General features: G+C 41.6%; 1 protein-coding gene across 1 annotated transcript in view; it reads left to right on the top strand.

Annotated features, from left to right (window-relative positions):
- The first annotated feature begins 1,861 nt into the window (after positions 1-1,861).
- The window catches only part of WIPF1 (WAS/WASL interacting protein family member 1), an 81,518-nt gene continuing 59,543 nt past the window's right edge, over positions 1,862-23,836 (top strand). The window contains exon 1 of the mRNA XM_008064888.2: positions 1,862-1,949. The gene's annotated coding sequence lies outside the window, so the exon portion shown is untranslated. The remainder of the gene's footprint in view (positions 1,950-23,836) is intronic.

Here is a 23,836-nt window from a genome sequence, read left to right as displayed (position 1 = left end):
GAAGTTAAAAAAAAGTAGGTTAAAAAAAAAGACTGGGTAGAATATGTGGAAACTCTGTAATCGCCTCTCAAATTTTCTGTAAATCTAGAACTGTTCTGAAAAATACAGTCTATTAACATTTTTAAATGCCTACACAGAAAAAAAACCAAAACCAAAACCAAAAAACTTTATGAACAGAAAGCCAGGTTAGGGATTTTAAAGGAAAATTATAAAGCATTTTATTAAGACCTTAAAAAATTCCATATAGAGCATGGCTTAAGCAGAACATGTGCAACTGCTTAGTTAAAAAATGAAACTGGCAGCTTAACCCAGAATGTGACACTTCGAAATACATTCAAATTGAGTCATTATTATTTTTCATCTACATAGTATTTTCTTTTTCCAAAGTTCTTGGCAATTTCTGATTTTAAGATGGCAACATTTTACCATTATTCCTATTTTAAAACTAATGCCATGTCTGTAGCTTGGACAGCCACCTTGACTCAACTGTCTAATCCAGATGTACAATTCAGTCAGAAAACCAGCCATCAGCTGTGAAAATGGTGAAACAGTTACTCCTGTTTTTGAAGCCAGAGCTGCAATCATGTGGTGAGACTTCAGAATTTTACTGTTGTCCACAGTTCTGACTCCCAGGACTCATTTCCTGACTTGGTATTGTCACATGGAAAACTTCATCAGGGAATTATAGTGTAATATTTTCAAGATTTAGAACTTGTCTACAGTTACCTTTCTGAAAAACAAACCAAAAAATCCCTGTAAAAGCATTTTTTAAAAAGGATCATGCCAGGGTAGCCAAACAGAAACAAGTCTGGGGTTTCTGCACTGAGTCAAGTTGTACAACTTGCAGAATATTCTCCTTGGTCCAGGACATCATTTTACTCCCACACACCACTTCCTCTGTCCGCAGATGTTTGGACCCTCCTGATAGCTGGGGGAATTATAAAAGGAAAGAAGAGGGCACTGACGGCTGGAATAGGAAAGCTAGAAACGGGTCCTAGAGTTGGTTGCTTAGTCCCCGCCCCGCCTCTCTCCCAGCCTTCCCCCTAGTTCCCATCCTGGGCAGGGAGAGACGACAGCTGGGCCCTCCCCCTGGTGCTCTTGTCTGGCCAGCGTCAGAGCCCCCACGGTCAGCACTCACATGCTGCCAGGAACCTGCCTCCGTCCCACAGGAAGACGATACCGGCCTTATCAGGGAGAAACCAAAAGGCTGGCGCATTTTCGAGGTCAGCCAGGCGGAATGTCTGCCAGTTATTTCGCCTTGGGGGGACTGAGAATACGGTGGTTTGGCTTCCTGAACCAAGAATTAGGGCACACCGCCTGACAGCATGACTGCATGTGAACTTGGGACAATCCTAGGAAATTCAGGGTGCGTGGCTTTGGTTGCTGCAGGATCCAGAAATGTGAGCCGAGACCTGAGTGTACCCCTTTGATGGCGGTGCCCTCCAGAAAGGGATGTGGGGACATCCTGGGCGCAGCATCATCAAGGGACCTTCCTTAGCAGTCCTGATGACAGTGGTGCCCCCAAGCTCCAGGCTCCTCTGTGAGCAGTCTGCCCCTGCTCAGCTGCAGAACCCCAACCCAGAATGGGCGACCCTGTGGCTCAAGACTCTGTCTCTCCCCTCCCCCACCTTTCCTGTGGTGTCGGAAGTGTTCCAGAGTCCAGACATTACTTTCCCTGGTTTATCTCCTCTTTACTTATGTCCTAGGAACATCCAAAACCTGCTGAGGGACCCCTGAGGGGAGACAATCATTTTTGTAGACACAGAGTTACCCCCATGTGAAGCAACAGCCCAACGATCTTATCACATGCCTCTGACCGGGTGAGAGGAGAGTGGAAGAAGGTGCAGTGAGGAAGTATAGTGTCACATGCAACATTGACAGGAAACTGACTAGAAGACAGCAGGGGAACTTGAGAACTTGGTTGTTTTCAGCAGATTAAAACAACACAGGTTAGTAGTGCTTTTTCCCCCCTGAAAAACCTTTCATAGCCACTCTAAAATACCTGTTTCTCTTTCCTTGAACTGTCTTTTAACTATCTCTATAATGCTAAGAACTTGCTCTGGCTTTGAACGTAAGAGCTGATGCATAGCTGGTAATGGCGCATCGTTAGAGGAACAAACATTGAGCCATGATGGTGAAAACGAAATTCTCAGAATCTCTTGCTTCCCTGTTTAGAACTTCTGTGCCTCTAAAAAGACAAAACTTCAGATGTTCTTTAAATAACTTTTCATGGAATTCAGCTAGGCCTCTTGTCATTTTTACCCAGTAGCATAAATCTGAAACTGGGCAGATCGGCTTGTTTGCAGACTTGTGTGGGGCGTTCAAAGGGTGATAGAAAATATAGAAAATGGATATGCGTTAAAATGTGCTGCCAGGCTGTATGCAAAAGTGCATTGCTTTCATGTACTTTTTGTCTCATAAGACTCATCTTTTTGGCTTGTGTTTCATGTTAAAATAATTTCTTATGTCATTATAAATTCTTAAGTTTCCTTTAAAAAACATTGTTTCTGCTCTCTTCCTTCTTTTTTTCCCCCTTACTAACCTAAACCTAGAGTAGAGAAGAAACAGTAGGGACAGCGTGTCTATGAGATGAGGAAGTCTTTTGCCCTGCAGGGGAGTTTAAGAATCCAGCACAGCCTGGAGCTGAAATCAAGCAGGCCATGAAGAGGCCCTGAGGTTTGACTTACTGGAGCTGTAGGGCCTCGGCCTTGTGCTTCCTCTAGAAGAATGCACAGAAGAGCAGTAAGGTGGTTAGAGGGTTGGAAAGTGAGAGCCCGGGAACATCTCATGGGCCCAAGATTATTTCTCCTGTGACCCATGAGAGACAGTTGAATAAAGAACTTAAAAGACTTCTACACAGCGACCTGATGCTTTCGGACCTATCCATGAAAAAGGAAAGTGTCTTAAATCTGAGTTAGGAGAAGGAAGTGACTACATTGTTGAACTGTTGTGACACTCTTGAACAGGTTAGCCAGAGAGGCTGCTGAGCTTTTTCTGTATGTTTTTGGAGTGCATGCTAGATTGCTTCTTTGGCTATGTGAATGTGTTCATTGAGGCAGGGAGGATAACGACAAGAGGAGACCAGAATTAGAAACTGCCTGTACCATCTCTTCATTCCAGCGTGATGCATTCTCAAATATGTCTGTCCTGAAAAACAACAAGGGGGTGAGGGGTTAGTGGCCTCACATGTTGTTTACATCCCATTAATGCCAAATAACTAGACCAGTGATGAAAGAGAAAAATCATTGTTGATTCTGTCCTCTGAACTTTTTTCCCTCATATTTTACTACCCTATTGTGCAAGAAAATGGAGAGGAAGCTGACAGCATAAGGGAAGAGTGTAAGCTGGAGATATCAGCCCTGGTGGTTTCAGAAACCCTGCACTAGTTCGGAGAGCCAGCCTACATTCTCATCAAGTGTGGAGAGTCAGGGGGAGATTGGATTTATAGCAGGTTTGAGCCCTTTGCACGAATGCCCGTAAAAGACACACACAAGACCTGTGGTGGGATGGTCTCTTGTACATGGTGCTACCCTTGAGTGCCAGGAAGAACCTTATAGTATAGCAGTGGCCGGACACCCTTTGAAGGAGCTCTTTCGGTTTTGTTTTGCTCTTTTAATGGGTCATAGAGCTTTGCTGCTCAAGAAGTTTTATGTTCTGCTAATCTGCTGCTCATAGTCGAAAGGGGCTTTTTGGTTTGTTAAAATACTTTCCAGATGGACCTGGTGTCTTTTTTGTAAATGCATCCTTCCAACGGCTGCTTCCGTTTCTCCAGGGGTGCCTTTTCTCTCCCTAGTCATTTCCCAGCCCCTTCTCCAGCTGTCCACTTCTGCTGTGTTGCTCTGTGTTTGAGATGCAAAAAAGGGTTTATAAAGTGTCACCATGATGCAACACCTCTGAGCCCCAGGCCTGGAAGTAGTTCTAAAAAAAAAAAAAGGACACAGAATGGCAGAAGGTGACAGCCTCTGTTGAGCGGTGGGAAGCACCTGGAATCTGCATCTTGGGTGTAATTTTTAGATAGGAATGCCTGCCAAGTTGAATAGTGATTTCAGTTTGAAATTCAAAGTAGAAAGAGATGAATGGTCACCTTTAATCTGGAGAGAGGATGGTGAATTTTATAAGGAGAAACAGTATGAATACATTCCTCAATTCTCTAAATAAGAAGGGGAATGGGGTCTCCTTAACAAATCTCTCTTCTCCCTCAGACCCTGACACACAGAAAGGTTTCTTCTCCCCAGAATCCCAGATCACACCATAGTGTGTGAGTCAGCATCCACAGATGTTTGGGCGGCTTGGGTTTTAGAAGGATAGAGTTTCCCCATTCATGCTAGTGGAAAAAGAAAATAAAAAATAAAACTCTGTTGAGTGCACCCTTTACAACCGAACTCATCCCTGGTGATCATGTTGAGTGAGCATAAGCAAATGTGGAGGCCCAGTCCTCTGGAGTGCTCAGTTCTCCGGCATGTAGGGTATTATTGTTATCACATCACATTGGGAAATATTAGGGAGCATAGGTGTTGGGTTTTTTTTTTTTAATTGTGATAAGAGACACATAACAAAATGTATTATCATAACCAATAAGTGTACGGTTCAGTGGTGTTAAGTATATTCACATTGTTGTGCAACCAATCTGCAGAATTCTTTTCATCTTGCAAAACTGAAACTCTATATCCATTAAACAACGCCACATTCTCTTCTCCCCAAACTCCTAGCAGCCACCTTTCTACTTTCTGTCTCTATGAATTTGACTTCTTTAAGTGTCTCATATAGGTGGAATTATACAGTATTTGTCTTTCCGTGACTAGTGCATTTCACTTAGCATGTCTTTAAGACTTATCCATGTTGTAGCATGTATCAGAATCTCCTTCCTTTTTTAAGGTCAAATAATATTTTATGTGATATATCTATATTTCTATATAGATATAGATTTTACATTTTCTTTATTCATTCATCCATCAGTGAACATTTGGGCTGCTTTTACTTTTTGTCTTTTGTGAATAATGCTGCTATGAGCATAAGTGTGCAAATATCTCTTTGAGACTTTGCATTCAATTCTTTTGGTATACAACCAGAAGTGGTGTTGCCGGACATATGGCACTTCTGTTTTAGCTTCTGAGAATCACCCAGTAATTGTGTTTTCTTACAGCACCCTCCCTCCCAAAGCACAGACTTGAAGATACCTTATATTACAAAATCATTATCATTTTCCTGCATGAATACCTCAAACAAAATGTTCATTTTTTGCTTCTAATTAGTAATTATGCAGAGAGGACTTAGGCTACTGTCCCAGGAAAATGAGCAAGACCAGTGGGACTATTCTGGAGGGGTGGCCATGGTAGATGTTTAGATGACAGTTTTTCTGCAAGGAAATGGTAGTAGCAAAGATGTGATGGACAACCTAACACAGTGCTGCTTGGTGATGCTTTTTGCTGGAGGTGCTGTCTTCTAACTAAAATATCATGAATAATAATGTGTACTCTGACACTACCAGGAAAGGAATTGCCTGCATGCCTGACTGATTTTTCACTTTGTTCTTTCAGTTTCCCTCTGTTTCTTCATCAGTCAGAAGGTTGGTGTTGTTTAAAGAAAAAAAAAAAGCCTCTAAGTGTTCCCTCCCCCACCCCCACAAAAGGCATGGGGGGGACAAGAACAGTCGTGTTTGTTTATGAAAGTGAAGGGTGGTTACATTTGTTTGTTTATTAAAGGGCATTAAAAGCTTTTCCTGGAAAAGAATAAACTGGAAAAAGATGAGTCTTTGAAGTGGAATCCTGTCATGGTGCAACAAACCAAATTTGAGGCACCTGTTCCTAGCTTATACAACATCTTGTGCCAGCCACCAGGAGATGTTCATACACCACTAACATTGTAATTTTGCAATGCTAATGAAGAATTACTGCTTTTAGATTGTCTGACTAGCTAGATACTTACCAGAGTGTGTTTTGATATTTTTCTGGTATGAATTAGGCTTCCTTTCTGCTTGTGTTGGTACCTAAATTTTAATATGACATATTTTAAGTTAACTCATTGTATTGGTTTGTAATCCTGTTGTGGCTTAAAAAAACCCAATTATTTGTTACAGTTAGGCATATATTTATGCACACACATATACACACAATATATATGTGTGTATCTATCATTATCTATTCATCCATCTAGTGATGGGATAAATTCTTTAGGGTGCATGTTTCCTCAATTAAAAGCCATTGGATAATATCTTGGAGTCTGCAATTACCTGGAATATGCTGCTAGATTCAGACTAAGAAGTTATGCATATATTCTACCTAGAGATTCATTTGCAGAGTTTGCTAATGAACTGCTGTTCTTTCCGTAGTCACTGCTTTATTGAATGGTGGTGATTTGGGGTATCTTCTGTGATTTTCAGGCCAGCAGTGGAAAGATTTAGTTTTGCTTAAAGGATTTGGAAATCTATAGAATGATCCTGACTCCTGAAAACTGGGTGTGGGACCAGTGGAGGGGCTGCCAGTAGCTCACCAGCCAGCTCTGCAGAAGGCTGCAGAGGGAGCTTACAGAGAAGTGGTGTTCCTGCCCGCCTTCTCCACTACGGGGTGACTTCTCAGGAAAGTCCCAGGTCTAGAAGTCATTTAGCTAAATGAACATTCTTGATGAACTGCCACCAGGCTGCTCCTAAAATCATTTTCAAAGCAGACAGCGTGTGCTTTCACTCTTTCTCTTCTTTCTATTTCCCTGCTTCTTTCTACTCCTAACTCTCATCTCTACCATTTCGTGCCCTTCACCTTATAGAAACTCAGGCCAGAGCTTATCTGCATGGATAGCATGCTTCCTCCCCTGGTCCTGTCTCTAAGCTTTTTATTCCTCTTCCTCAGAGCATTTAATAACTTTCTATGCAAAGCAGGGAAATCAAGGCTGATAAGCGTAATTACCAGAATAAAAATATTTGATAGAATTTATATAGGAAAAATAATTTAGAAAAAAAATGTTGTTATAAGATAGATCCTGATAAGCCAGGAAGGTTGAATAGTTTACTTCTCTTTCTTTTTTATTTTTCAGAAATAGGGTCTTGTTATGTTGCCATGTTGCCTAGACTGGAGTGCAGTGGCTATTTACGGGCACAATCATGGCACACTACAGTCTCGAACTCCTGGACTCAAGTAACCTTCCTGCCTCAGCCTCACTACTTTTTAAAGACTTCTTTTAAGGGTCCGTAAGGAGGTAGCAGTAGGTGAAAGGGAATTGAAAAGGCCAGAGGATAATTTGCTCTAAAGGACAAAAATGTTAGGTTATTCGGTGCCAGGAACATGTGGCCTTGGGAAAAGTTTAGGAAAGAGGCTTTCAGATGCTGTTGTCATTATGTTAAACTTAAAGAGTTAGGTAAAAAATAGAATCTTGGGTTTTTTAGAACTAGAAGGGACCTTAGAGTGTGCTAGCCTTTCATTTTTAGATTTAGAAACTAAGACCAGGCTGGGCTCGGTGACTCAGCCTGTAATCCCCCTCCTTTGGGAGGCTGAGGTGAGTGGATTGCCTGAGCCCACGGGTTCGAGACCCGCCTGGGCAACTTGGTGAGACCTCATCTCTACAATAAATCAAAAAAATCAGCCGGGCGCGGTAGTGCGTGCCTGTAATTCCAGCTATCGGAAGGCTGAGGCGGAAGGATCACCGGAGCCCAGCAGGTCGAGGCTGCAGTGGCCAAGAGCGGCCACTGCACTCAAGTCTGGGCGACAGAGTGAGACTCCAACTCAAGAAAAAAAAGAAACTAAGACCCAGAAAGGTTAGGTGATTTGTCTGTGGTAAAATAGCTCAGTAGTGATGGTAGTAGGTATACAACAAGGCCCCTGACTCCAGCACTGGTGACATAAGGGAGCCATGTTGAGAGGGCCCAGGAACTTTGGAATCTGGATATAGGTGTCTCCTGGGATCCACAGAGGACAGGCCCATGCCTAATGGAAGTAGAGTAAGAGATTGATATTTCGGGGAACTCTTAAAATCCAGCAAAGTGACCTCTGCTTAAAAGACCACACAGCAGTATGGTTGTAATTTTGTAGACAGAAACGTAATTCACCCTACTTGGAGAAAGTTTGTACACAATGAACTGGTCTTCGTGAAGCAAAGGAAACAGCCCAAAGAGGAAACATTTCCAGTGGTTACCTAGGATTGACCAAGAAGAAGGTCCTGAATCTTGTGGACATGAATATAGATTGAGAAGTATGGATGGAGAGCTGTTGTGGAGTATCTGCTTTGATGATTATCAGGGCTCACCATGGCCTGGGTTAAGCAGTGCTCAGAAGGGTTAGTTGTCCTTAACACTGATTCCAAGATGTCTGAACCACCTTCTCAATACTATATCAGCTTCCTGGGTACCATTATCTTAGAAGGGTACATTCTGGACAATAGACATGGTCACTGGAAACAAATGACATTATTGGTAGATTCTAGTGTGCCCAGCAACCTCTTATGAATTTTTAACTTGAGACAACCATTCTGAGTCTGATTTCTCTGGTTTCCAGATAGAAGGTAGGTTCGGGGACCTCTGTGATGATGATCTGTGCTTGGAGTATGATGATCCACCCCTCCCCATGAAGGCCACTCTTGAGGGTTTTTCCCCGAGCAAACAGCAGCCTCTCCTCAGTGTCAGTCTTACTTCTTTATTCTTCCTCTTCAAAATGCCACAAACATTATTCAAAGAAGAAAATGTGATACAATATGTGGATTCTGCTCCTAGAAATCTCAAGGCCTTTTTTGGACACTGGTCGTTTTTATCATTTTTGTTTGTTTGTTTGCCTTTTTGTCTTTCTTTTTTTGTTTGGCATTTTCCCTTATTCAGAAACATTTATTGAGCACCTTCCATGTGGCTTTTGCATTCTAGTTGGGGAATGTGGACAATAAACAATAAATCTGGAAAACATTACACAATGTAGGGTATTAGGAAGTTAAAAGGGATACGTGCCACGGAGAAAGACGTCTAACAGGGGGAGGAGGAGCAGAGCCCGTGGCAGGAGTGTGCCTGTGAGTGGGCTGCTGGCATGGAGAAGATGGTGAGACATATCACTTTGCAGATGCACGAGGCTGGGAGGCAGAGCATGCCTGGCATATTCAGGGAATAACAAGGAGCCAGTGAAACTCTGGCAGAGTAGATGAGGAGGAGGGAGTTTGGAGGTGAGATCCTGAAGGACATTGTAGACCAGGTATGTCCAACCCACAGTCCGTGGGCTACATGTGGCCTAGGACGGCTAGTAATGCGGCCTCACAAAGTCTTTTAACATCATGTGTTTTTTAGTGTTTATTTTCTTCGTGACCCTATGCATAGTTCCACTTTTGAAGTTCACAATAACGCCTTATGCATGACATGGCTTTTCGGCAGCCAGACATTTGTGAGCAGCTGTTATCAACTATGAAGCACATGAAGAGCAAAATTCGAACTAACATTTCTGATGAGCACCTTGAGAACTCACTAAGAATTGTGACCACTTCATCAAACCAGACATTAATAAATTCATTTGACAAAAGCAAGGTCAAATTTCCCACTAGTTTAATATTGTTCTCATTTTTCTAAACTTTATGATAAATATTTTAAAAAGAAGTTTTATTACATATATACATTAACTATATTATATAACTTGTATGTGACACAAGATAATTCCTCTTTACTCAATGCGGCCCTGGGAAGCCAAAAGGTTGGACACCTCTGTTGTAGGCCATGGAAGGACTCTGTCTTTCACTGAGAGTGAGGGAGTGTTGGGAGGATTCAAGCGAAGGAGAGAGGGTGAACTGACTTCACATTTAAAGACTCCTCTGGCTGCTGCGTTGAGAATAGATGCAGGAGTAAGAGTGGAAAAGAGAGACCAGTCAGGAGGCTATTGCAGTACTCCAGGAAGAGATGCCGGTGCTATGGGCCAGGGTGGTCAGGAGTAATTACAGTCTGGTTATTTTGGAGGTAGAACCAACACAATGAATGGTTGGCGTGAACAATAATAAACAGAAGAGAGAAATGAAAGAAGATTCCAGCATTTTAGGTCTAAGTGCAGGAAGAAAGGATATGCCATCAGGCTGAGATGGGGACGGCTGTAGGCGGAACACTGAGTTGGGGAGGGTATTAGGAGTTTCGTCTGGGATGTATTGCTTTGGAAATGTCTGTGAGACAGACATCCATGTGGAGGTGGCAAGTAGGCAGTAGTAGGTATATGTCTAGATAGAGGAGTTAGAATCCTAGAAGAAATTCATCTTTCTTATTGGTCTTAGAAATAAGACCAATTGGTCTTGGTTTCATATCATTCATTCCTCTTATATATCACTCCTGAATTTATCTGTAGCTTCTGAAACTCCTATAAAAAACATGGAATGAGCCTTTGCATCATGACTTACTTGGCAATTGATTTCTGGGACTGAAATCAGAGAGAGAATGTTCTTTTGAGTACACTAAAGTGGAAGGGCCAGGATTCCTCTTTCAAACCTTGTCTTAATTCTAATTTTAAGAAAAAAACAAATCAAGATTTCCTCTGCCTACATGTCAAGGCAATTAAGGAAATATTGTGAGATTGCTGTCATTTTTGTTTATGTAAATGTTATCTTAAATATCATTAAAGTTGTATGTGTTGCCATTGAAACAGATATTATCTAGTTATACACATGATAATGAATTAATCTATGCTGTTTTCCTGTAGAAAAGGAGATACAGTCGACCCTCCCTCTCTGCAAATTCTGCCTCCATGGAGTCAACAAACCATGAATCAAAAATATTTGAAAACAAGAACAATACCAAAAAAATACAAATGAAAAAATGATACGGTAGAACAACTATTTACATAGCATTTACATTATATTCATTATCTAGAGATAATTTTTAAAAAATAATATTTATCTTGAGATAATTTATTTGGGAGGATGTGCATAGGTTATACACAAACACTCCACCACTTTATATCAGAGACTTAAGCACCCACAGATTTTGATATTTGCAGGGGATACTGAAAAACGACTGTATATTATCTTCATTCAAGAGAGAGACCTTTGAGTTTTTATGCGTTAGACCTAAGTCTTTGCAAAACTATTAACTTACATTTGAACTCCAAAGTCATTTTTTTGTCTTTATTTTTAGCCAGCTTGTGAGAACAAAAAGCATCTGTTTTTAAAGTACCTAAATTAGTACACTAGAATAACACTAGTATTTTCTAGCCCAAATGGAGACTACAAGTTTTAATTTTTGCCAGGCATGGTGGCTCACACCTATAATCCCAGCACTTTGGGAGGCCAAGGTGGGAGAATTTTTTGAGCCCAAGAGTTTGAGACTGCCTGGGCACCATAGTGAGACTATGTTTCTACAATAAATAAAAAGTTAGCCAGGCATGGTAGTGTGTGTCTGTAGTCCCTGCTACTCAGGAGGCTGAGACAGAAGGCTTGCCTAAGCCCAAGAGGTCAAGGCTGCAGTGAGCCACAATTGTGCCACTGTACTCCAACCTGAGTGACAGAGTGAGACCCCAAGTCAAAAAAAAAAAAAAGATTTTAATTCTCAAGCCTGCCTTCAGCTGACAAGAAGATTATTTATCAAATTTGCCTTTAAATTATCTCATTGGATTCTCACCAGTCTACGAGGCAAGCATTATGATGAGCCCCATTTACAGAGGTGGAAGTTGCCTCAGAGACATGAGGTGACTTGACTCATTCCAGAGCCAGAATTCAGACCCAGGTTAGTCTTGTCCAAAGTCTCCACTAGTCTGCTTTCCAGAAGCACAGAGGAAAATAAAACAAACACTTCAATAAAATAGTGTAGACTAAGAGGTGATGCAGAATGATCTCCTTTATGATAAACCTAAAACCCGGGCCTCCATTGAGAAATGTCAGAAGTTGCTAAACCAGTCCTTGAAGCGGGAGGGTCCATGAATCGAAAGTCTAAGTCTTTTGTTAGACCTCTGCCCTGTACAGTGGTGGGGCTACTTGGGTGGTAAGATATCCGTGGGCTAAGAATGTGACCCTTTATCAAACCCCCAAGGGAGCACCTGGCCCTCTCTTGCACAGAAGCCTATTGGTGACAGCCAGCAGTAGCTGTCCCCAGCTGCTCCCAGAAGGTGCCTGGTAACTGGGACACTGCCAGCCAGCCACCGCAAAGAGACCTGAGTCAGGGGTTCTGCGAACCTTGGAACGGATCCAGGATTTGGAGACTCTGGCCTCATCTCAGGGCTAAAAGACCTGCGCTCTGTCTCTGTAGTTTCCACACAAGTAGCCCTCTGTGGGGGCAGGAAGCAGGAGCATCCCTACCTCTCCAGTTGATACTCAGTCTTATGTGCCCTGATGTAGACATACTGGCTATTAAAATAATGAGATACCTCAAACCCAGTTGGTGAATCGTCACCACCCTCAGTCACCAGAATGCACCCCCAGAACCCCTAAGACTTCTCCCATAATTCAACAACTAAGGGATTAGTACGGGCATAGCATGGGGTGCCTTGGGGCCTTGTTCCAGCATCAGACATTTTCCTGATTGGTTAGTGCCTCTGCCTTATTAGTTGTTAAATGTTCTTAATATCACCCTTGTTCTACCCCAATAAAATGAAACACTGAAGGCATTTCTGTGAACAGGTGATGACAAATTTGGGTCAGGGTCCAGGAGGGAAAAGTTGAAACTTATAATTGTGTCCCTTGCTCACTGGTTCTCTGATATGGGCCTATTTATTGCACACTAGGTGCACGTGCACGCGCACACAGACACACACACACACACACACATACACACACAGAGAGAGAGAGAGAGAGAGAGAGAGAGAGAGAGAGAGAGAGAGAGAGAGAGAGAGAGAGAGAGAAGGAAAATGCCTACAATGGTTGTGACTGGAAATGTCATAAACAGAGGTCAAGCAGGACCCCTAGTAACACAATTCTGATTTGTGTTTTCAGAGGACCCCAAGCTTAAGAAGATGTGAATTTTGCAGGAAGATATCTTTTCCTCCACTTGCTTTCTACTCCAGTCCTGTCATTAGAAAAATGGTTATTTCTTAGGCTGGGCACAGTGGCTCATGCCTGTAATCCCCCTACTTTGGGAGGCTGAGGCAGAAAGATTGCTTGAGGCTAGGAGCTCGAGACCAGCCTGGGAAAAAAAGCTAGGCCCCGTCTCTATAAAAAATGAAAAATTAGCCAGGCGTGGTGGAGAGCACCTGTAGTCCCAGCTATCGGGAGGTGAAGATAGGAGGATCATCTGAGCCCAGGAAGTTTAGCAACAGAGTGAGACCCTGACTCAAAAGAAAGAGTGAGTGAGAAAGAGAGAAAGAAAGAGAGAGAGAAGTGACAGAGTAAGACCCTGACTCAAAAGAAAGAGAGAAGTGGTTATTACTTGTAACATGGATTGTTTGCGCTCTAGTTCAGTTGGTGAACACCTGCCCAGAGGAGGTAAAAGTTTCATTATGAAACAAGCTCCACTAATCCTGATTATTAATGCCAAACACTTGCCTTTTGCAGCTGTGAGGGAAGTTTTCAAAGTTGATTTATTTCTGAGCACTAGCAGTAAGTACCACATGGTTAAAAAAAAAGAAAAAGAAAAATCTTTCACAAATACAGTAGATGCCCGCAGATGGTAGATTCCAGGTGTATGTGAGGAATCTTTATACGCATTCACAAAGTACCAAACTGATTTTTAGATGGTGAAGATACATCGCATCCTTTAATGTGGCGATTCTGAACCTGAAGTCTATTAACTGGGTGGGGAAAATAGTATTTTTTACTAGCCTCTAACCGAAATTTTGCATTCTCTTTGATTGTGAATGTAGACAACAAACTACAGTAGTATTAGCAGCACTTATGACACTATCACCAATAGATATCGTAGATATTTTATGTCATATTGCGGTAGGGTGCTTACAAGAGGGTCTTAAGGATCCCCATCTCCTGAAATTCATGCCTTGATATATATCCCTCCCCTGGAATATGACCTGAATTTAATGATTCACTTTTGATGAATAAAATGTGACAGAGAGGATGGGATGTCAATTCTAAGATTTGGTTATAGAAAGACTGTAGCTTCCATCTTAGGGACTTTCTCTCACTCTCTTGCTCACTCTGAGGGGAGCCAGCTACCATGCTATGAGCTGTCATGTAGAGACACCCATGTGGCAAGGAACTAAGTGAAGCCTTTAACCAATAGCTGGTGAGGAACTGAATTCTGCCAACAACATGTGACTTAACTTGGAAGCAGGTTCTTCCCCAGTCAAATCTTCAGATGGGAACACTGCCTAAACTGACACTTTGGTTGCAATCTTGTGAGAGGCCTTTAACCGGAGGCACCCGGCTAAGCTGTGCCCAAATCTCTGACACACAGAAACTGTGATACAGTAAATGATTGTTGATTTAAGCTACTTGGTTCTGATGTAATTTGTTATGTAACAAGAGCTTAACTAATACCTACTACCATTGCAGATTTCTTCAAATATTGTTTATACTCATGACCACTTTAAAATTATAGTAATTGTTAGTCTGGCCACTAGGTCTTGTTGTTTAACTTATTTAGTAAAGAAATACATATAGTAATGTATAACAAATTTGTTTTAAGCCATTTTGATACCATACATCCTCACCATTGAAATTTACCAATTCTTGTCTCTGAAAGTCTTCAGATTTTACAGATAATTCACAATCAGTTAACAACAAGAAATGCAACACTCTTAGGAAGGCATTATGATAGGTGTTATGGTTGTTTCTGCCTTGTGATGTTTGTAGTTAAAAACTCAAATCCCAAACTTGCCGGCTCTGTAATCTCTGAAAAATTAAAAAGAAGATAATGATTTCCTTATAGGTAGAGCTAATATCTAATATGTTTAGCAGGCACAAATGCTAATCAGCTATAAAAAATGCCAGCCTGAAGAACAACCAGTGGGTAGGAATGATTATCAGCCTGCTTATTAGAGAGTGAGGATTGAGTGAGTTAAGATATATGTACCCCTTGAGCACTTCTGGCATGCAGAAGGGGGTCCAGTAGTGTTATTTTCCTTTCCTTTCCCCCCAGGACTTACTTCCTTCCTTCCTTCCTTCCTTCCTTCCTTCCTTCCTTCCTTCCTTCCTTCCTTCCTTCCTTCCTTCCTTCCTTTCTTCCTTTTGAATCAGAGTCTCACTCTGTTACCCAGACTGGAGTGCAGTGGTAGAATCACAGCTTACTGCAGCCTTCAAGGCTCAAGCATTCCTCCTGCATCAGCCTCCCAAATAGATGGTGCTACAGGTGTGTGCCACCACACCGCTACTTTAAAAACAAATTTTTGTGGAGACAGGGTCTCAATATGTTGTGCAGGGTGGTCTCAAACTCCTGGGCCAAGGGATTCTCTGGCCTCCACCTCCCATAGTGCTGGGATTACAGGCAAACATTTGACAATGTTTTCAAAGTTTGCTGATCATACCACTGGTGGTTTATGAGATGATTTTATGGTACATATAAATAAGCATTCCTTATTTAAATATTTCTTTGTTATAATGTGTACTAGGAAAACTATATAACAGCTGGACTTGGTGGCTCAGCCTGTGATCCCAGTACTTTGGGAGATGGAGGTGAGAGGATTACCTAAGCCCAGGGGTTCGAGGCCAGCCCGGACAACTTGGCAAGACCTCGTTTCTACAATAAATCAAAAATTAGGCAGGCACAGTAATGCACGCCTGTAGTTCTGGCTACTTGGAAGGCAGAGGCAGAAGGATTGCTGGAACCCAGCACATCATCACTGGGGTGGCCGTGAGCATGTAACTGCACTCCAGTCTGGGTGAGGGAGTGAGACTGCAACTCAAAAAAAATAAAAAATAAAATCAAGTAACTAAAAAACAAGCAAACAAAACTATATAACACATGAGATTCATGATTTCATGGATATAGTTATTTAGGATGTCTCTAAAGTACACACATAGATTTTTTTTTTAGATTAGTTGAGTTAAATAAAAACATTAAATAAATAATATCATTTAAGTGGTATGCAGGCATCGGAAAATCATAAGGTTGGTTTGTAGATATTTGAAGTTTGGGAAGCACTGCCTTAGGGAACTTAGACATATGTACATGTTAAGAGATAACAAACAAATTCGAGGTTCTAAGATCTAAGTTCAATCAGATTTCTGTCAAGGTATTTAATAACCTAAAAGGCAGGTTTAGAGGAAAGGATGTTCTATGCTTCACAACTTCCAAACTTCCAATAACATGTAGCATTGCCTCTTTACACTCCCTCCCAGAGCACAAGAAGGGAGGGAGGGTGCGTAGTGATTGGAGGGCCCAGCAAGGTTCTTCATTGTTCTCTCATCAGTAAAATTCAATTCCACTTAATTCCATGAATTCCAAGGCCTGAAAAAACTTCATGTTGATACCTAAACCACCCCAGTTTAGTCCTACACAGTCCAATGCAGTGGCCACTTGAAATGTGGCTAGTTCAAATTGAGATGGGCTGGGCTGTTAGTATAAAATACACATTGGAATTTTAAGACTACATACAAAAAGAGCAATATAAAATATCTCGGTAAATTTTATATTAATGTTGGAATGGCATTTTAGATATATTAGGTTAAATAAAATATATTCTTAACATTAATGTCACCTGTTTCATATCACTTTTTTTTAAGTTGGGGTTTCACTCTCACCCAGGCTGGAGTGCGGTAACATGATCACAGCTCACTGCAGCCTTGACCTCCTGGGCTCAGTGACCCTTGTGCCTCAGCCTCCCAAGTAGCTGGAACTACAAGCACGTGCCATCCCAACCTAGCTAATTTTTAAATATTTTGTAGAGTCAAGGTCTTGCTATGTTGCCCAGGCTGGTATCAAGCTCCTGGGCTCAAGCAATCCTCTCTCCTTGTCCTCCCAAAGTGCTGGGATTACAGATATGAGCTACCATGCCCGCCACATCATTTTTTTAATGTGGCTATGAGAAAATTGCAAATTGTTTTGGGGGCTTGCATTGTATTCTAACAGACAGTGCGGCACTACCAAAATGCAGACAAGGAAGTACCCCTGTGAGGGGGCAAGACAGGTAGGAGGGTTGTAACTGTGTACTGACCATTCAGCTCTATGGCTCTGCTTGTGCCTCCCTGTCTCCAGATTTGTATTTCCATTCACTTGCTGGATGTACCTGATATCTCACTGAACCTCAATACGTGCAAATACGTGCAAATCCCTTCCACCCAAACCTGGGCCTCCTCCTTCCCTGCCTGTCTCATTAATGGCACTCACATCTGATCATCTCTATGTCTTGTTATTTCTTCCTAGTAAATGTTACTCAAGTCCATCTCCTCCTTTCTGTTTCTTCTGCCCTTCCTAACTTAGACCTATAAACGCTGTGGTCTGGCCAATGCAGATACACCTCCTGCCTTCGGCATCTTCCGTCCTTCCCATATTGCCATCAGAATGAGTTTGATCATACGCAGATTTGTCCATGGCACCACTGCTTAGACAGCTTTCATGGGTCCCCACACCTACGGGTTGAAGTTCAAACTACTGAACACTGCCCGATCCCAGACCACCTTTCTAGCCTTATCTTCCACCAGCACTCATTTCCCCATGCTGCCATGTTCAGCCATGTCTGACAGCAGCCTGCCCTACGGGTCCTGCCCACTCACTCCTGGGATGCTCTTCTCCCTCCCCTGCTTTGTGACTCTTTCAAGCACAGGCACAGCTCACGTGCCACTCCTCTGTGAAGCTTTCCATATCCATAACTGGGCCACTCCCACAGCTTTGTGTGTGCCCCTGTCACTGCCCAGTCACATGCAGTGTGATTTGCTTACATCTCTCTCTCAAATTAATCCTTCATTTTTTACTTTGGTCCTCTTCCTCTTCCTTCTACTCCAGCACCTGGCATGGGTCCTGGACACAGTATAGACTTAGTCAGTGTTGGCTGGTTGAGAGGATAATAGATAAATGCTGAATTTTTTAATGGTTCCAGGAAAAAAAAAAAAAAAAAGCTTTTGTAGATTTAAGCAGGGATCTTGAGAATTAAGTAGTAATTAGATGGGGATTTTTGCTCTTGCCTATGAAAGAACTTTTTCTGACTTGGTGTTATGAAGATAAAAGAGAATTTAGAATGGTAATAGTTTCTTTTTCAAATATATTCTTATGCAATTTTTTCCCTTATACTTTCACTCTGGTAATAATGGTTTGTTGCTTCCATTAAATTGATGAATCAATCTATTCTTTTAAAAAAATGAATCACAGGACAAGACACCTAGATTCTAGTTAAGTTGAATACATTACCCGGGTCACCTAACCTCTCTGAGTTTTCGTAACCTTATTTATACACTGAAACATTTTACTCTCTGATCTCTAAAGTTGTTTCCATTTCTGATATTCTAAAGCATTTTAAGGTTTCAAGGGTCTTGATGTTGGAGACTGCTAGTCATAGGCTTGTTTTGCTTTTAGTAATGTGTGTCCCTTCTGAAATTTTACTTGGAAGCACAGAGCCTAAATATATGCACTATTCTGACCCACTGAAGAACTCAAGTTAAGATAAAGATCTTCTAAAAAACGACAACATTCAGTATGTCAGAGTATGGTGAATGGCACTTTTCTTTTTTTGTGACCAGGGAGAGTCTATGCCTTCCCTGCAGGCCATTTGCACATTTAAATTATTCAAACTCTTTCTTCAAGTACTTTGTTTCTATAATTTATTCTATAGTATAATCCTAGTTGTGTGCAAGGACTTGTGTATAAGGATATTGATATTAGCACAATTATAAAAGCAAAGTAAAAAATAACTAATAACCAGCAATAGGAGAATGTTAAATATGTGCTAAATAAACAAGTAAATACCATGCATTCATTAAAAAATCATGTTTTCATTATACTTTACTGACCCTGTGTGTAATTGTTCCATGTTTTAGGATACTTGTTTGATTTATAACAGGGTTGATATAATGAAATTATTGCACTTTGTTCAAAAGGAACCAGGAGATTTTTGTCAGCATTGTAATGTTAATTCCTTAGAAAGTGGTAACTGTAGGTGGAAAAAGTTTTGCTATAAAGCTAAATGCTTTCCTAAATCAGACATTTTGGTCAAGTAGCTTGACTTATTGTAGGTGGGGAGATATTTAAATATAAAACACAGCAAAAAAAGTACTTTTTTTTTTTTGAGTTGGAGTCTCACTCTGTCACCCAGACTGGAGTGCAGTCGCACACTCCTGCCACTGCAGCCTCGATCTGCTGGGCTCCGGCGATCCTTCCACCTCAACCTTCCACGTAGCCGGAATTACAGGTACACGCTACCACGCCCGGCTAATTTTTTATTTATTGTAGAGGTGAGGTCCTGCCAAGTTGCCCAGGCGGTTCTCAAACCCGCGGGCTTAGGCGATCCACTCACCTCGGTCTCCCAAAGCGCTGGGATTACAGGCTGAGCTACCAAGCCCGGCCAAAAGAAGTTCTTATATTCACAATCCTTGTTTAGATCCTGAAAGTAGCTGATAATCCATAACCAATGAAATGCTGCTCTATTACGTCCTTTTGTCATTTATTTCATTGTATGGTTTCTATGTTGCATAAATTTCTAATTATTTGATTATAATTTATATAACTTGAACCTATGAAGCAATGGATATTTATATTGTTTAATTTCCTGTTTTGCGCAACTCTTCCTTTTTGGGGGGATTGGGAGGCTTAAAGCAAAAAGCTTTCATTCTCTCCTGTTTTTATGAGTCAAAAATGTAAAGGCAGCACGGCTGGATGGTTCTGGCTGAGGGTCAAGTCAACATGTTGGCTGGGGCTCCTGTCATCCGAAAACTTTAGGGCTGTAGGCTCCACTTCTGGGATACTTCAGTTACATAGCTGTTCACAGAAGGCTTTAATTCCTTGATGGCTTTTGATGGAACTCTTAAAGCTTGTTTTTGTGTTTTATGAAATCAAGCTTTAAGTGAAAATGAAGAAATAAAGTTAAATGTGTATGTTTTTTAAAAATCATGTTTTCACAGCATATTTAGTGGCATGAAAGGGTTACAAAAACTTGTAAAGCTATGTACATTACAATCCTAGTTTTACCATATTTTAGACATATATAAAGTCTAGAAGGAAATAGTCCTATAAATTGACTATGTGTATTTTCACCTCGTAGGACTATGGATCTTTTATTTCTTTTGAACTTATTTGTGCTCACCATTTTCCACAGTAGACTTGTGCCATAATTTAGGAAAATAATCATTTACAATGTATTCAATGCCTGTCAAATGCAAAGCAGGATGCTGGGTGCTATAGGGGTGGAGAGATGAGAAGATGGACACCTAGTGTCTGGGAGCTGCATCCTGAGAGTGCAAAGACATACAGAAATTCCTGTTTGGGAGTGATAGGAATCTGTGTACGAGCAAGTTCCCAGCAGTGAGCTACAGTAAAAAAGAGGAAGAGGCCATGGTGTCTTGCCTCAGGGTATACCTTGCTTTGCGCTCTCAGGGACTTGCTGTCTCTCAGGTACATGCTCTCTCAGGGACTTGTTGCCATCCCTTCAGCCTCACTCTGATCCTGAATCCTAGGAAAGGCTTCAAGGATGCCATCTTTGTGTCTGTTCTTGTTTTGGTAATTTGTTAAAAGTGCTTTTTCGAAATCATTGCATCAGTGAGCTCAAGATATAATATATCACTATGTGGCACAATACATACAAAGACCGGATACACTAGGTCTCATGCATCAGATGCTATAAGTGTGACCTCACAGTATAAACACTGGAAGCACTTTTTAATATGGGTTTTGTGTGCAAAGCAAGTCCTTCCCTGCTACATATAAGGTTCCTGAGGGCTAAAACAAGGCTGAGTCTTCTTTGTCACTTCCAGAGTTCCTGTGGTACATAGTAAGCATTAAATAGTTCTAGAATTTATAAATATATACATAAGTTAAGTAAACTCATAACTAGTAGAGCCAAGAAAAATGCTAATTGTGAGACTTTGGGAGAGCAAGAGACAGACGCTCTGTCCAGCCTCCTTAATGGAAGAGCACTAAAGGAGACAGGGAACCCAAGACTAGTCCCCCAAGGGAGCACACGCTGGCTGGAAGCTTGGAGCAAACTATTGCAAATTGTGTCCCTATCACTTAAAAGCCCTGTGGCTTTGGACAGGTTGCTTAACTTCTTTGTTACTTAACTGTGCTTCAATTCCATCAGTATCATGAGCATCACACACATCTCCTAGAATTGCTGTGAGAATTGAAGGAGTTCATTGTACTCATAAAAGTGTCTAGAACACTTCTTAGTACATAGTAAGAGCTCAGCAAATGTTAGTTATTATTATTGTTAGATCAATACTTTTTTTCTGAGTCAGAATCTCACTCTGTTGCCCAGGCCGGAGTGCAGTGGCATGCACAGCCACTGCAGCCTCGACCTGCTGGGCTCAGGCGTTCATTCTGCTTTCTAATAGCTGGAACTACAGGCACACACCACCACGCCTTGCTAATTTTGATTCGGTGTAGAAACAAGGTCTCACCATGTTGCCCAGGCTAGTCTCAAACCCCCGGGCTCAGGCAATCATCTCGTCTCCACCTCCCAAAGTGCTGGGATTATAGGTGTGAACCATCATGCCTGGCAGATTAATACTATTAGACTTATTGAGACTAAGATGCAGTTCAGGTACCTGAAAAACCATTGTATACCCTCGGTCCTAAGAGATGGCTGACCTCACTCCTCTGATTAACTCTACTGATTAACTGGTTCAGTGCTTCTTGTTTGCTTCCTCTTGCTTCTTTATTTACTGCCTGCCCTTCTCTGTGATTCCCAGATCATACTTCTGAGACAAGAAGGGACCAGTGTTGCTCAGTTTGTTACCTTTTCCTTGTTTGAAAGGAGCTTTTTTTTTTTTTTTTTGAGGTGGGTTCTCTCTCTGTCATCCGGGCTGGAGTGCAGTGGTGTGATCATAGCTCACTGCAGCCTTGATCTCCTGGGTCCAAACAGTCCTCCTGACTCAGCCTATCAAGTAGCTGGACCTACAGGTGCATGTCATCACGCCTGGCTAATCTTATGTTTTGTAGCAACAGAGTCTCAGTATGTTACCCAGACTGGTCTCAAACTCATGGCCTCAAGCAGTCCTCCCATCTTGGCCTCCCAAAGTGTTGGGATCACACGTGTGAGCCATCGCACCCACCTGAGCAGAACTTTTCGTGGCAGGCCAGTTCACAGTGTGCTCTTCAGTCTGAGGGCTGCCTCTCTTGGGCCAGGGACCTGCTCTTGTCCAGTTGGCTGTGGTTGGGGTGAGCCCAGCTGCAGTTGATCTCATAAGGGACATGTAGGCACAAAAGAAACTCTTGGAATTACGGGATTTTCAGTTATTCTGGAAAGAGGATTTGAAGAATATAAAAGACTAAACAAAATTTAAAGAGACAAGATAACCTTTGGTATTTTCCACCTAGCATACAGGTTCATTTCTAGGGCCCATTAGTTACTGTTAAAATCCGCAAAGGAAATTATGTGACTAAGAGCTGTGAAAATGAAAAGAAACCTCAAAGTCCTTTAGTGAACCTCTCTCTGCCTTCCTAGGCCATGACCTTTCCACTTCTGCATAGTTCACATTGCAGCCTGTCGGTTTCCTTTATTTCCTTTCTTTATTCCATTTTTTCTACACATGGACCAGCCAAGGAAACATAATATGGTATATGAACTACACAGAGAGATGCCGATGGGGCTTCCAATACTTTTCTGTTTATTAGAGGGAAACCTTTGGGAAAACTCTAGTGGGACATCAACCCCACGTGGTGTACATTCCCAAGGACCACACTTCCTTCTTTGTCTGATGCTGCCATGGACCTATAATTTTTCACTGCTCCCTGTGTCCTCAAGGTGATTGGAACAATAACCCTGGAACTCACTGCCACTTTAAGACCACACTAGCCTTAAGTCATGTCTAATTGCTCTAATGTCTGTAGCTCAGTATTAAGCAGGTAAATGAATGTGTAGGATGGCCAGGCATGGTGGCTCATACCTGTAAGCCCAGAACCTTGGGAGACCGAGGTGGGAGGACTGCTTGAGCCCAGCAGTTTGAGACCAGTCTGGCAATGTAGTGAGACCTCTTCTCTACAAAAAATTTTAAAAATTAGCTGGGTATTGTGGTATGCACCTATAGTCTCAGCTACTCTGGGAGGCTGACACAGGAGGATCACTTGCACCCAGGAGTTGGAGACCAACCTGGGCAACATAGCAAGACCCCCATCTCTATTAAAAATTAGTAAATACATAAATAATTGTTTTGAAAAGATGAATGTTTGTGGGGGGGGGTTATACTCACAGGCTGTGTAAGATCATCGTTCTTACTGGGCTATCTCTCTTTTCCAAATGCCTATGATTTGGTATTTCTCCCGGCCAGGGAGTAGCACTGGAAACATTGAACACAAAACATTCTATTCCTTATTGCTCAACGTGTTTTTTCCAGAACAATCCAAAAGGTTATGTTCAGTTTTATGAGCTGCAGAAGATTGCTGACTGATGTGCCACCTAGAAAGACAAATGTCAAAAACTGAAGAGCTTGAGCTAAGCTGAGACAAATCTCTGCTTCTTGTGTTCAACTTGAATATTATGGCCAATGCTCAAAGAAGGAAAAGCATCATTTAAAACATTTTAATTGTCCCCACATGTGATCCGGGCCCTAAATGTTTTGAACTAAAAAACTAAAAATCTTACTTTACAGTTGAAGATCAGTGACCCATGATTCAGATATTAAAGGTTGATCACTCATCCTTTCTTGTCTTCCTCTAAAAAAGAAAGAATGAAAAGAAAAAAGAAGTAGGTCATGAGTTGTGAGATCAATTTCCTTGAATGATCAAAACCAGAAGACTCTTTTGACGTCTTTAACCCTATTAGCAATAAACACCTCAAAATAGCAATACAAAAACCAGGACTGAAAACAAATTAAAAGGCTTTTGCTGACAAAGTTTTTCTAAAATAAAAGATATTTGAAAATAAGATAAGAATCT

The sequence above is a fragment of the Carlito syrichta genome, unplaced genomic scaffold (assembly GCF_000164805.1).
Source record: "Carlito syrichta isolate Samal-C Ts95f unplaced genomic scaffold, Tarsius_syrichta-2.0.1 Scaffold308098, whole genome shotgun sequence".
Taxonomy (NCBI): Eukaryota; Metazoa; Chordata; class Mammalia; order Primates; family Tarsiidae; genus Carlito; species Carlito syrichta.
Note: the sequence above shows the minus strand (reverse complement) of the source record. Positions and strands in the feature narration are given on the sequence as shown.